At 43.1% G+C, this 13,299-nt stretch overlaps 1 pseudogene; it reads left to right on the top strand.

Moving 5' to 3' along the window:
- Positions 1-1,380: 1,380 nt before the first annotated feature.
- LOC139023783 (uncharacterized) lies at positions 1,381-9,386 on the top strand (annotated as a pseudogene).
- Positions 9,387-13,299: the final 3,913 nt, after the last annotated feature.

Raw genomic sequence — 13,299 nt, 5'->3', positions numbered from 1 at the left:
GTGGTCCTCCTGAGCACACTGCACAAAACGGCTGAGATCAGTGATCGTGAGGACAGGAAGCCAGCCATCATCCTGGACTACATCCACAACAAAGGAGGCGTGGACAACCTGGACAAGGTGATTGGAACTTACAGCTACAGGAGGATGACTGCCCGCTGGCCCCTGGTCATCTCCCATAACATCATTGATGTGTCCTAATACAATGCCTTTGTGATATGGAACAAGATCAACCCTACCTGGATGCCTTATAAGCGGAACAAGAGGAGGGTGTTCCTGGAACAGCTGGGAAAGGCATTTGTAACCCCACACATTCAAAGAAGGGAGCGCCTCCCCCGCACAGCAGCCTCTGCAGCGCTTGTGAAAGCTGTTCAGTGGGCTGAATCTTGTCCTGATCCACCTGAGGCTGAACTCATCTGTAAAGTCCATGGACACACACTGCATACTGTCCTACATGTGCTAATTAGAGTTGATTGATTTATTTTCTTCAGGTTTTTGTTTTGTATCTATTATCTTATTTTATTCTTTCTTGTTTCTTCTTTCTTGTTGTTGTTTATACACCTTGTGGGTGGGGGCAATGGTTAAAAAAATGGGAGAAGACTAGTATTTTGTGGTTGAATTCCTCATTGTACAGGATATAAGAATTTATCACTATGCTGCCAAAAAAGTTCAAGACTGTTATTGTTTCTGACCATACCCTGACCATACCAAATAGAGACATAAAAAGGATCTCTAAGGTCAGGGCGTGACACTATGTCACAGATCCCCTATGCATCAGGGGTGATCCAGATGCATATTGTGCCTTATAACCAACGTGGGTTTCAAAATGCAATGAACAACTTGGCTGGTAAGTCAACGGGAATCGCTTCAAAATGTTCAAAACACACTATTCAAAGTAATAAGCAAAAGAAGAATGCTTCCTCTTACAACACAAATCTCATAACCAATGGAATGCATGTTCACTTTTTAACTTGAGCTAGGCCATATTAATACAAAATAAATAATATTATGTCCAACCCATTTATCTAGTCTCCCTCTCATTGCTTTGGTACATGACATGCATTAAGTTCCTTTACTTCAATACAGCCCCTCTGTCTTTGTCGATAGAGGACGGCAGGAAATTCCTTCTCAACAGGTATAGACCATGTCTATCAGTCCCAGCACTTTCTCTGTACTATAATTAGATAATGATGAACATGAAATAGTCTGTTTGTACGTCCCATTTCTCCACCCTTCTCCAGAAGTGTGCACTTGCAAACTCCCTGTCATGGATTTAACAATGGTGGAAACTCTGTCCAGGCAATACTTACACCATTCCAATCCTTTTAAATCTAAGAAGGGAGTGTTCAAGTGCACATTTTGGGAGAAGTTTGGAGAATCGGGATGCAACGTAGACCTAACTCTGTACGTTACAGGTCTGTGTTTGACCTGGTGAAAGTCACCCGTTTCCAGGAACTGACCCCAAGCTGCTGGGTTGGTACTTATCCCTGCCTGTAGAGGACAGGAAGTTTATACAAAGTACAGCAGGGACCAGGAAATGTATTACAGAGCAACACAAGCACGAAAGCTCCCATTTGTGTCATTATAGTTTGGCAGTCGATTTACAAAACAGTTGTATAGAATCCCTACCCAGTGATACCAAATGACTGTAAAATATTAATTATATTGACATAGCCTACTTACTATAGACTCAGTAAAAACTGAGCAACGGATTAGTTGTCCTTCCCCTCAACTTTCTTCTCCACAGAGGAAGGAGTATTCCATCAGTTTCTGCAGAGGCATCCTGCTCTGGAAGTAGCCAGACAACTGGTTTATGTGAAACGTAATGGCTCTGCTTGAGTTATGGCTCTGCTTGTCTTTGAACTATTTTCTGTTTTAACACAGGTTGATTTATCCTTAAGGAAGAATAGCCTACATACCATACTCACGTTACTCTGTATATTTTACTCAATTAATCATTTTCTTATACTTTATTAACAGTTTATATTTGATAACATAACATTTGCTTTTTTAGGAGGAGGAGGAGTATGAGGGGGAGAGTACAAGGGGAGGAATACGAGGGGAGGAGTACAAGGGGAGGAGTACGAGGGGAGGAGGGGAAGTAGTAGGAGGGGGAGGAGAGGAGGAGGAGGAGGAGGAAAAGGGGAGGAGGAGGGAGGAGAGTAGGAGGAAGAGGGGAGAAGGAGGTGGAGTAGAAGAGGGGGAGGACGAGGAGGAGGGAGGAGGAGTAAGGAGGAAGAGGGGAGGAGGAGTGAGTAGAAGGAGGGGAGGAGGAGGAGGGGAGGAGGAGTAGGAGGAAGAGGGGAGGAGGAGGTGGAGTAGAAGGAGGGGGGGGGAGGAGGAGGTGGAGTAGGAGGGAGAGGAGGGGGAGGAGGAGGATGAGGAGGTAGGAGAAGGATTAGTATGAGGAGGGATAGGAGGAGGAGCGGAGGGGGAGAAGAGCAGGAGGAGTAGACAGTAGTCGTGGTAGGAGGAGGAGGAGAGGAAGTATGATGAGGAGTAGACAGGAGGAGGAAGAGAAGGTGTAGGAGAGAGGAGGAGGAGGACGAAGAGGAAGAGGAGGAGTAGACAGTAGAGAGGAGGAGGAGCCAGAGTTGTAATAGTAGTAAACTGTAGTAGTAGACAGTAGTAGAAGTAATAGTAGTAGAACAGAAGTAGTAGTAGTAGTAGTAGCAGTAGTAGTAATAGACAGTAGTAGTAGAAGCGTAGGTAGTAGTAGTAGTAGTAGTAATAGACAGTATAGTAGTAGTGGTAGTACTAGTAGAAGAAGTGGTAGTAGCAGGAGTAGTAGTTATAGTAGTAGCGGGTAGTAGTAGTAGTAGCGTTAGTAGTAGTGGTGTAGTAGTAGTAATAGACAGTAGTAGTAGAAGAAGTGGTAGTAGCAGCAGTAGTAGAAGTAGTAGTAGTAGCGGTAGTTAGTAGTAGTAGTGGTAGTAGTAGAAATAGACAGTAGTATAGCCAGTAGTAGTAATAGACAGTTAGTAGTAGTAGCAGTAGTAGTAGTAGCGGGTAGTAGTAGACAGTATAGTAGTAGTAGTTGTAATAGTAGAAGAGTAGTAGTAGCAGCAGTAGTAGTAGTAGTATAGCGGTTAGTAGTAGTAGTGGTAGTAGTAGCAGTAGTAGTAGTAGTAGTAGTGGTAGTAGTAGTAGTAGTAGTAGACAGTAGTAGTAGACAGTAGTGGTAGTAGTAGTAGTAGCGGTAGCAGCAGTAGTAGTAGTAATAATAGACAGTAGTAGCAGTAGTGGTAGTAGTAGCGGTAGTAGTAACAATAGTAGTAATAGATATTAGTAGTAGTAGTGGTGGTAGTAGTAGTAGTAGTAGACAGTAGTAGTAATAGTAGTAGAAGAAGAAGTAGTGGTAGTAGTAGTAGCGGTAGTAGTAGTAGTAGTGTTAGTAGTAGTAGTAGTAGTAGTAGTGGTAGTAGTAGTAGCGGTAGTAGTATCAGTAGTAGTATCAGTAGTAGTAGTAGTAGTGGTAGTAGTAGTCGTAGTAATAATATACAGTAGTAGTAGTAATGGTAGTAGTAACAATAGTAGTAATAGACAGTAGTAGGAGTAGTGGTAGTAGTAGCAGTAGCAGTAGTAGTAGTAGTAGTAGTAGCAATGTTAGTAGTAGTAGTAGTAATAATAGACAGTAGTAGCAGTAGTAGTAATAGACAGTAGTTGTGGTAGTAGTAACAATAGTAGTAATAGACAGTAGTAGTAGTGGTAGTAGTAGTAGTAGTAGTAGTAGTAGACAGTAGTAGTAGTAGTAGTTGTAGTAGTAGCAGCAGTAGTAGTAGTAGTAGTAGTAGCAGTAGTTGTGGTAGTAGTAGCAGTAGTAGTAGTGGTAGTAGTAGCAGTAGTAGTAGTAGTAGTAGTAGACAGTAGTAGTAGACAGTAGTGGTAGTAATAGTAGTAGTAGTAGCAGTAGTAGTATTAATAATAGACAGTAGTAGCAGTAGTAGTAATAGACAGTAGTAGTAGTAGTGGTAGTAGTAGCGGTAGTTGTAACAATAGTAGTAATAGATAGTAGTAGTAGTAGTAGTAATAGTAGTAGAAGAAGAAGTAGTGGTAGTAGTAGTAGTAGTAGTAGCGGTAGTAGTAGTAGCGGTAGTAGTAGTAGCGGTAGTAGTAGCAGTAGTAGTAGCAGTAGTAGTAGTAGTAGTGTTAGTAGTAGTAGTAGTAATAATATACAGGAGTAGTAGTAGTAGTAATAGACAGTAGTAGTAATAGTGGTAGTAGTAACAATAGTAGTAATAGACAGTAGTAGGAGTAGTGGTAGTAGTAGTAGTAGTAGTAGTAGTAGCAATGTTAGTAGTAGTAGTAGTAGTAATAATAGACAGTAGTAGCAGTAGTAGTAATAGACAGTAGTAGTAGTAGTGGTAGTAGTAGCAATAGTAGTAATAGACAGTAGTAGTAGTAGTAGTAGTAGTAGACAGTAGTAGTAGACAGTAGTGGTAGTAGTAGTAATAGTAGTAGTTATAGTAGCGGTAGTAGTAGTAGCGGTAGTAATAGTAGCGATAGTAGTAGCAGTAGTAGTAGCAGTAGTAGTAGTAGTAATAGTAGTGTTAGTAGTAGTAGTAGTAATAATATACAGTAGTAGTAGTAGTAGTAGTAGTAGTAATAGACAGTAGTAGTACTAGTAGTCGTAGTAGTGGTAGTAGTAGCAGTAGTAATAGACAGTAGTAGTAGTAGTAGTAATAGACAGTAGTAGTAGTAGTAGAAGTAGTATTAGCAGTAGTAGTTGTTGTATCAGTAGTAGTAGTTGCAGTAGTAGTAGTAGTAGTAGTAGTAATAGTAGTAGTAGCGGTATAAATAGTAGCAGTAGTAATAGACAGTAGTAGTGTTAGTAGTAGTAATAGACAGTAGTAGTAGTAGTAGAAGCAGTAGTAGTAGGAGTAGACAGTAGTAGTAGAAGTAGTAGTTGTAGTAGCAGTAGTAGTAGTAGTTGTAGTAGCAGTAGTAGTAGTAGTAGCAGTAGTAGTAGTTGTAGAAGTAGTAGTTGTAGTAGCAGTAGTAGTAGTAGTAGTAGTAGTAGACAGTAGTAGTAGAAGTAGTAGTTGTAGAAGTAGTGGTATAAGTAGTAGTAGTAATAGACAGTAGTAGTAGTAGAAGTAGTAATAGTAGTAGCAGCGGTAGAAATAGTAGTAGTAGTAGCAGTAATAGACAGTAGTAGTACTAGTAGTAGTAATATACAGTAGTAGTAGTAGTAGAAGTAGTAGTAGTGCTAGTAGTATTATTAGACGGTAGTAGTAGTAGAAGTAGTAGTAGTAGTAGTTGTAGTAGTAGTAGTGGTAGTAGTAGACAGTAGTAGTTGTAGTGTAGTGAGTCGAGAGTGGTAGTAGTAGTAGTAGTAGTAGAAGTAGAGTTGTAGTAGTAGACAGTAGTAAGCGTGTAGTACAGAGAAGTAGTAGCAGTAGTAGTAGTAGTGGTAGTAGTAGTAGTAGTAGTAGTAGACGGTAGTAGTTGTAGTAGTAGTAGTAGACAGTAGTAGTTGTAGTAGTAGTAGTAGACAGTAGTAGTAGTAGTTGACAGTAGCGGTTGTAGTAGCAGTAGAAGTAGTAGTTGTAGTAGACAGTAGTAGTAGTAGTAGTGGTAGTAGTAGCAGTAGTAGTAGTGGTAGTTGTAGTAGTAGTAGTAGACAGTAATAGTAGTAGTAGTAGTAGACAGTAGTAGTTGTAGAAGTAGTAGTAGTAGTTGCAGGAGCAGTAGTAGTAGCGGTAGTAGTACTGGTAGTAGGAGGAGGACTTTATTAATCCCACGAATGGACATTGATTTCATCACCACAGCATCAAAGTTATTTTACTTCAGCTTCATTGTTTCTTTATTTTGATACAACCAGGTTATTTTGTTCCTCTTCCCAACAACATGAAAGAGGATCTAAATCTGTTCAACTGTTCAGGGCACAGAGGAGTCCAGACAGTCCAAGTCTCCACCAGGTGGCAGCAGGAACAGTGCCGCAGTTCAGGGCCTGTCAGCCTCAGCAGCCCTTCACTACCCCAGCAGTGGGCTGTCTAGTCAGCCTACAGGACAACTTCCAGTCAGCCTGTGGTGATACCAGTGACGGCCATATTGGAGCCACAGAGAATTCTCCAGGCCAACAGGAGGGGCACTGCACCTAGGTCCAGCTGTTGTCTCACCTGTGGGAGGAAGGAGGGTGGCAGGATGGCAACAGCAGTAGTTTGATGGTGTGTTAGGACCCGTCAGCCCAGGCTAGCTTCTCTCCGGATATAGAGCTGGAGATGCAGAGCCTGTCTGCCATCCATGACCAATATGAGTCCATGGTCATCTCCATGTCCATGCACGACCAGACGGCAGACTTCCCCATGTTGGACCAGGAGACTCCTCCAGAGTACTATAGTTTCAACAGCACTAGGGTGGACCACGCTGAGTGTAACAACAGGGGTGCAACTTTGGTTTTAGAAGTGGGGAGACATTATTATTATTATAAAAATGTATGTCAGATCAACACTCCAAACAGCCTACCCGACCGCTCTGAGGCGTACGCATGGTCCTAAAGCACACCATTGCCTTGTTTGTATCACATTCCATTGATAAAACCTGGGGGGACCCATCCCCAGTGAAAGTTACGCAACGGTGTAACAACACCACCAACACCAGCATCAACACCAGCCAGTCAGCGGAGCCGGACTGTGACGACTCACTGTCACTCGTGGTCACCAAGGGAAGCACTGAGCAGCCCAGAGGAGCAGAGGAGGCGGCACCACCTGAAGGCGGTATAGTGTCTTCCTGCACAGGAGACTGCAGCGAGTACTGTGATTGGATCATAGCTAATGAGGAGGAGGCCTCGAGGTACGAGCCAGCAAATAACAATGTTAACTATCACAGTCTTATGGAATAGGATGGGATTGTTCTCATGTAAAAAGCAAGTAATGAGCGGACACCTGATTCAAACGAGACACCCCCACTAGGCCAAACCAAGATGGATCAGTCCGCTTGGTTCCGAGAGAGTCTCAGTGCACACCAGACTCCACCAGAAGGTGCCGCAGGTCCTGAAGGTGGACGACAGAGAGATGAGACAGGTCCTGTCGGGTACCCCTGGACCAGCTCAGACCCCTGTCTGTCGACTCCCAGAGGATCACCTCGGGGACCAGCTACATCCACCCAACAGGTGAGCACCCTCTGGTACCCCTCCTTCCTCTCAGTACATTTAGGTTTGTACTATGCAGTCAGATTATTGACGAGTCTTTGGGAAATGCTCTGTCTGGGTAGGTATATTTAGGAATTAAAGAATGAATGGATGAATAAATTAATCGAGTTGGCTGTTGTTGAAATGTTTTTCTTTCTATCCTCCAGTGCCTCAGATAGGAGATCCCAGTAGTTGCAGGTAGGGGATATTCTCGTAGAGGACGTCAGTGTAGGTGGTGAAGAAAAGGGAGAGTTAAACAGACTGGTGTCCCAGTCTCTTTCATCGGTTCTTGGGACAGGAGGGTCCTATAGGGGGAAAGGTCCAGTGGTCCACCCGAAGACTGAGGGAAGCAAGTCTGGGAAGGCAGTCATCCTCCTCCCAAAGCAGCCTATGGCCAACTGGGGGGGCAGGTAACGAGACCTATTCACGCATTCATCCATGGACATGTTGAATGAATTAACATGCAATGCATTGCACTATAGTGTTCCACAGTGTTCTCAGAGCTGGTTCAGATCCACCTGGATTGACTAACTCTCACACTCAACAGGTGGAACCAAAGACCACAACTCCAGCGAGGCATGGTACAAGGCAGCGGAGGACCTTGGGCCTGAAGGTGTGGCACTGAAGGAAGGAGGTCTGGCTGTGGTCATGGACGAGGGTGAAAATGGGGGCCTGGTCACAAGCATTTCGCTACACTCGCATTAACATCTGCTAACCATGTGTATGTGACAAATAAAATTAGATTTATTTGATTTGAGTAGTGGAAAAAGCTGCATGACGGAGAGAAGATTTTCCATTCACAGATGTTTGAGTTTCAAGTGTTTCAAAGTACATCGTTTGGGATGGGTCGTAGTTCAGTATTTGACTGAATATAGCTGAATTTGATGTTTCGGTAACACAGAATCGGTAGGTACATAAGGTTTTCATAACACATTCATAACACAAACACAACACGTTCATAAGAAGTGTTTAAACATTAATTTATATTTTTCTTTATGAGTCATTAGGGAAAGGAGAAGGATCAGAGCTCCTTCCTATGCGTCACAGACCTACCCTGTGATGTAACGGAGGTAAGCCTCAGTATGAGACAATGTCTCTTACTCAATTAATATTTTCTCAATTCCTTGCATCCATTGCATCAACTGTGTTGGAGAAGGTCCAAGGTCCCTCCCCTTTGGCCTTCTTCTCCAATTCTATTTGAAAGGAAGCAAGGTGCAAGGTGATAGGATGTGAGGAATCAAGTAAAGAATGGAATTGGGAAAGTGTGAGTAATGTGGCCACGAGAGAGCAGCAGATCCTAATAAAAGTTCACTGTCTGTCCGATTTTACAGGGAGAAGTAATGTTCTGGTTTGAGAACTATCAGGCATCTGAAGTGAGCAATAACCTCAGGTAAAATTAAACCACAGTGACACTGTAGACTGAAACTACATAACTGTTGTTACACAAAGATTTCAACATAATTACAACTAGATCAATAGCAGGAAGACTTTTGTATTACAAGGGCTTTATCCCTCCACATGAACGAATGGACTACATGTCAATGTTTTCACCTACGTTCTCTATTCCTGCAGAGTTGCCAGTGACTATGAGTGGTCCAAAGATGGCTGAGCGTGCAGTGCGTGAGATGGACGGGTACAGTATGCCGGGACAAACTGTGCATGTCGTTCACATCCACTGACCCAGCAACACTGGGAGCCAGGGTCAGAGTCAGGGCCAGGGGGGCAAACCCAACAGCAGCAGTCAGGTCCCACAGCCAGCACAAAGACAGGGATATCTGGAGACGCCCCAGGCCCCCAAGACTACAAGAGCAACAACACCTAGACTACCACTTGACTGAAGGTTAGGGGGATAAGGACTCTTCCTACCAATGGTAGAACGTTTCTCTACAGCTTTTGTTATTGTTTTGGTTTGTAATCAGGGATTGTAGATATAAATATTATTTGTTTTCAATATGTTGCAATGCGTGGATTGCTCCCAAATTGATTTGTCCATAATCCTTGTCTCTCTCTCATGTCTTTGATCTCTTTTCTCATCTGGCGTTTCTCTCTCCAGCCCCTGCAGCTCAGCCTCCAAAAGAGGACCACCATGGGCAGCTTCAAATCACTGATGGCCCCGCTGTCAGAGCGCCACCCCGAGGCGGGGAAGCAGAGGATCATAGACGCGCTGCTGGAGCTGAGGGCCAAGCAGCAGGAGTTCCTCAGCAGCCTGCCCCTCAAGACCATCGTAGACATGACCTCTGACCTGCTGACACGATAAGCACGTCCTTTGTTTTTAAACACAGGTTACTATATTTATTGTCAATTTTGATTCATTTGAATGAGGTAAGCAACTCATCCACTATGTTTAGTTTACTATGGTACGCAGGCTATACCACCTGTTTTCAAGTCCATTCCCTAATGTTTCACACCTCTGACATGCAGCAATGATTAATAATGGTGTAATAGCCTACAGTTGTCTTGACATTTTGTTTTATTTATTATGATAGGCTGTTTTACCAGTACGCCTTACTTTCACCCCTGCACATCTCTCATTATCGTGTATGTTCTCGCATGTCTCTGTTTATGGCCAGCAGGTGGCGCAAGCTTCCAGGTTTTTGTTGATCACCGAATACTTGACTAAATATTCGACTGAGCCATTCTAGTGAGGTGTGAACCGTTGGGGTATCAATGCATATGTAAAAGGGGTGCTGATTACATGCGCTCCCTGGATAATGAGGATTCACTGTACACACGCTCTATTGTATTACTTAACAGAGATCACATCACATGACTGCTGACTGTGCTCATTAGGCAATTAGGTTATATATTGACTAAGCAGAGACAGTTTTTGTGGAAGACATTATACTGTATAGCTTAATTCTCACTTTATACCATCAATAGACTGGGCCAAGAGCCTAATTCAATATCCTCAATAAGCCTATTTCCTCAAATGGCAGTCACAGCCCTAAATGTAAAATGTATGGTGACCTTACTGCTGTTACAGTAGCATACTGCCTATTCTTTGTTGACTATTGTAGGTCAATATCATGGATTTGTGTGTCAGCTACCAAGTTTTCAATGCAATGTGTTAAAGCAGGGTTTTCAAACTCATTCCATGGGGGGCCGAGAGGCTGCTGGTTTTTGGTTTTTCCTTTCATTTAAGACCTAGACAACCAGGTGAGGGGAGTTCCTTACTAATTAGTGACCTTAATTAATCAATAAAGTACAAGGGATGAGCGAAACCCAGAGACACTCGGCCCTCTGTGGAATGAGTTTGACAGGTATGTTACATGCTGATCACACCGGCTGCGTTGTGCACCAGCCTTGCAAAATCATTTTACACATACATGTTAAAGGCCCTGCATGGTCAATCCGGCATCTGCATTGGCCGTGCAACATTTACAGTGATACGGCCTCTGCAGAGCATTTATACTTCTTACGTTTCACAGAGCAGCGTGGAAGTTGTCAAGGAAGTGAGTTTGTGTTTATACAGGACCTGCCCTCACCTACCATCAATCAATCATGTCAATGCGGAGCTATACGGAGCCCTCCGCAATGTTACAAAATTTGAGAAGCGCATGGCAATGCGGTTCGGAGCTCAATTGGCCTCTGCGTGCCTCCGGAGGCTTCGCAATTGCGTCACACCATCCATATGGCGGCTCCAACCACATTGTCAGATCAAGCATAAATTGTCTCTTACACATTGCATTCTGAAAGTATTCAGACCCCTTGACTTTTTCCACATTTTGTTACTTTACAGCCATATGCTAAAATGTATTAAATAGTTTTTTTCCCTCATCAATCTACACACAATACCCCATAATGACAAAGCAAAAACAAGTTTTTAGAATTAAAAACACATATTTTAGAGGCAGTAACGTAACAAAATTAGAAAAAGTCAAGGGGTCTGAATACTTCTGACTGCACTGTATACGGAGCCTTCCGCATTTTCACAAATATGGGTTTTTACATTTATATAAGTATTCAGACCCTTTACTCGGTACTTTGTTGAAGCATCTTTGGCAGCGATTACAGCCTGGAGTCTTTTGGGTATGACGCTACAAGCTTGGCACACCTGTATTTAGGGAGTTTCTTCCATTCTTCTTGCAGATCCTCTCAAGCTCTGTCAGGTTGGATGGGGAACGTCGCTGCACAGCTATTTTCAGATCTCTCTAGAGATGTTCGATCAGGTTCAAGTCCAGGCTCTGGCATAAAGGCCTGATTTTAGAGCGGCTGCAGAGATGGTTGTCCTTCTGGAAGATTCTCCCATCTCCACAGAGGAACCCTGGAGCTCTGTCAGAGTGACCATCGGGTTCTTGGTCACCTCCCTGACTAAGGCCCTTCTCCCTCGATTGTTCAGTTTGGCCAGCTATCAGCTCTAGGAAGAGTCTTGGTGGTTCCAATCTACTTCCATCTAAGAATGATGGAGGTCACTGTGTTCTTGGAGACCTTCAATGCTGCAGAAATGTTTTGGTACACTTCCCCAGATCTGTGCTTTGACACAATCGTGTCTCGGAGCTCTACAGACAGCTTAGTGGAGTCTGCCACTAGCACAGTCAGTGTAGTCAGCTCAGCTATCCCCATTGAGACCATGTCTGTGCCTCGACCTAGGTTGGGCAAAACTAAACATGGCGGTGTTCGCCTTAGCAATCTCACTAGGATAAAGACCTCCTCCATTCCTGCCATTATTGAAAGAGATCGTGATACCTCAGATCTCAAAATAGGGCTACTTAATGTTAGATCCCTCACTTCAAAGGCAGTTATAGTCAATGAACTAATCACTGATCATAATCTTGATGTGATTGGCCTGACTGAAACGTGGCTTAAGCCTGATGAATTTACTGTGTTAAATGAGGCCTCACCTCCTGGTTACACTAGTGACCATATCCCCCGTGCATCCCGCAAAGGCGGAGGTGTTGCTAACATTTACGATAGCAAATTTCAATTTACAAAAAAAATAATTACATTTTCGTCTTTTGAGCTTCTAGTCATGAAATCTATGCAGCCTACTCAATCACTTTTATAGCTACTGTTTACAGGCCTCCTGGGCCATATATAGCGTTCCTCACTGAGTTCCCTGAATTCCTATCGGACATTGTAGTCATAGCAGATAATATTCTAATTTTTGGTGATCTTAATATTCACATGGAAAAGTCCACAGACCCACTCCAAAAGGCTTTCGGAGCCATCATTGACTCAGTGGATTTTGTCTAACATGTCTCTGGACCTACTCACTGTCAGTCATACTCTGGACCTAGTTTTGTCCCATGGAATAAATGTTGTAAATCTTAATGTTTTTCCTCATAAACCTGGACTATCGGACAACCATTTTATTACGTTTGCAATCGCAACAAATAATCTGCTCAGACCCCAACCAAGGAGCATCAAAAGTCGTGCTATAAATTCTCAGACAACACAAAGATTCCTTGATGCCCTTCCAGACTCCCTCTGCCTACCCAAGGACATCAGAGGACAAAAATCAGTTAACCACCTAACTGAGGAACTCAATTTAACCTTGCGCAATACCCTAGATGCAGTTGCACCCCTAAAAACTAAAAACATTTGTCATAAGAAACTAGCTCCCTGGTATAAAGAAAATACCCGAGCTTTGAAGCAAGCTTCCAGAAAATTGGAACGGAAATGGCGCCACACCAAACTGGAAGTCTTCCGACTAGCTTGGAAAGACAGTACCGTGCAGTARCGAAGAGCCCTCACTGCTGCTCGATCATCCTATTTTTCCAACTTAATTGAGGAAAATAAGAACAATCCAAAATGTATTTTTGATACTGTCGCAAAGCTAACTAAAAAGCAGCATTCCCCAAGWGAGGATGGCTTTCACTTCAGCAGTAATAAATTCATTAACTTCTTTGAGGAAAAGATCATGATCATTAGAAAGCAAATTACGGACTCCTCTTTAAATCTGCGTATTCCTCCAAAGCTCAGCTGTCCTGAGTCTGCACAACTCTGCCAGGACCTAGGATCAAGAGAGACACTCAAGTGCTTTAGTACTATATCTCTTGACACAATGATGAAAATAATCATGGCCTCTAAACCTTCAAGCTGCATACTGGACCCTATTCCAACTAAACTACTGAAAGAGCTGCTTCCTGTGCTTGGCCGTCATATGTTGAACATAATAAACGGCTCTCTATCCACCGGATGTGTACCAAACTCACTAAAAGTGGCAGTAA

Source organism: Salvelinus sp. IW2-2015, linkage group LG36 (genome assembly GCF_002910315.2).
Source record: "Salvelinus sp. IW2-2015 linkage group LG36, ASM291031v2, whole genome shotgun sequence".
NCBI lineage: Eukaryota > Metazoa > Chordata > Actinopteri > Salmoniformes > Salmonidae > Salvelinus > Salvelinus sp. IW2-2015.
Note: the sequence above shows the minus strand (reverse complement) of the source record. Positions and strands in the feature narration are given on the sequence as shown.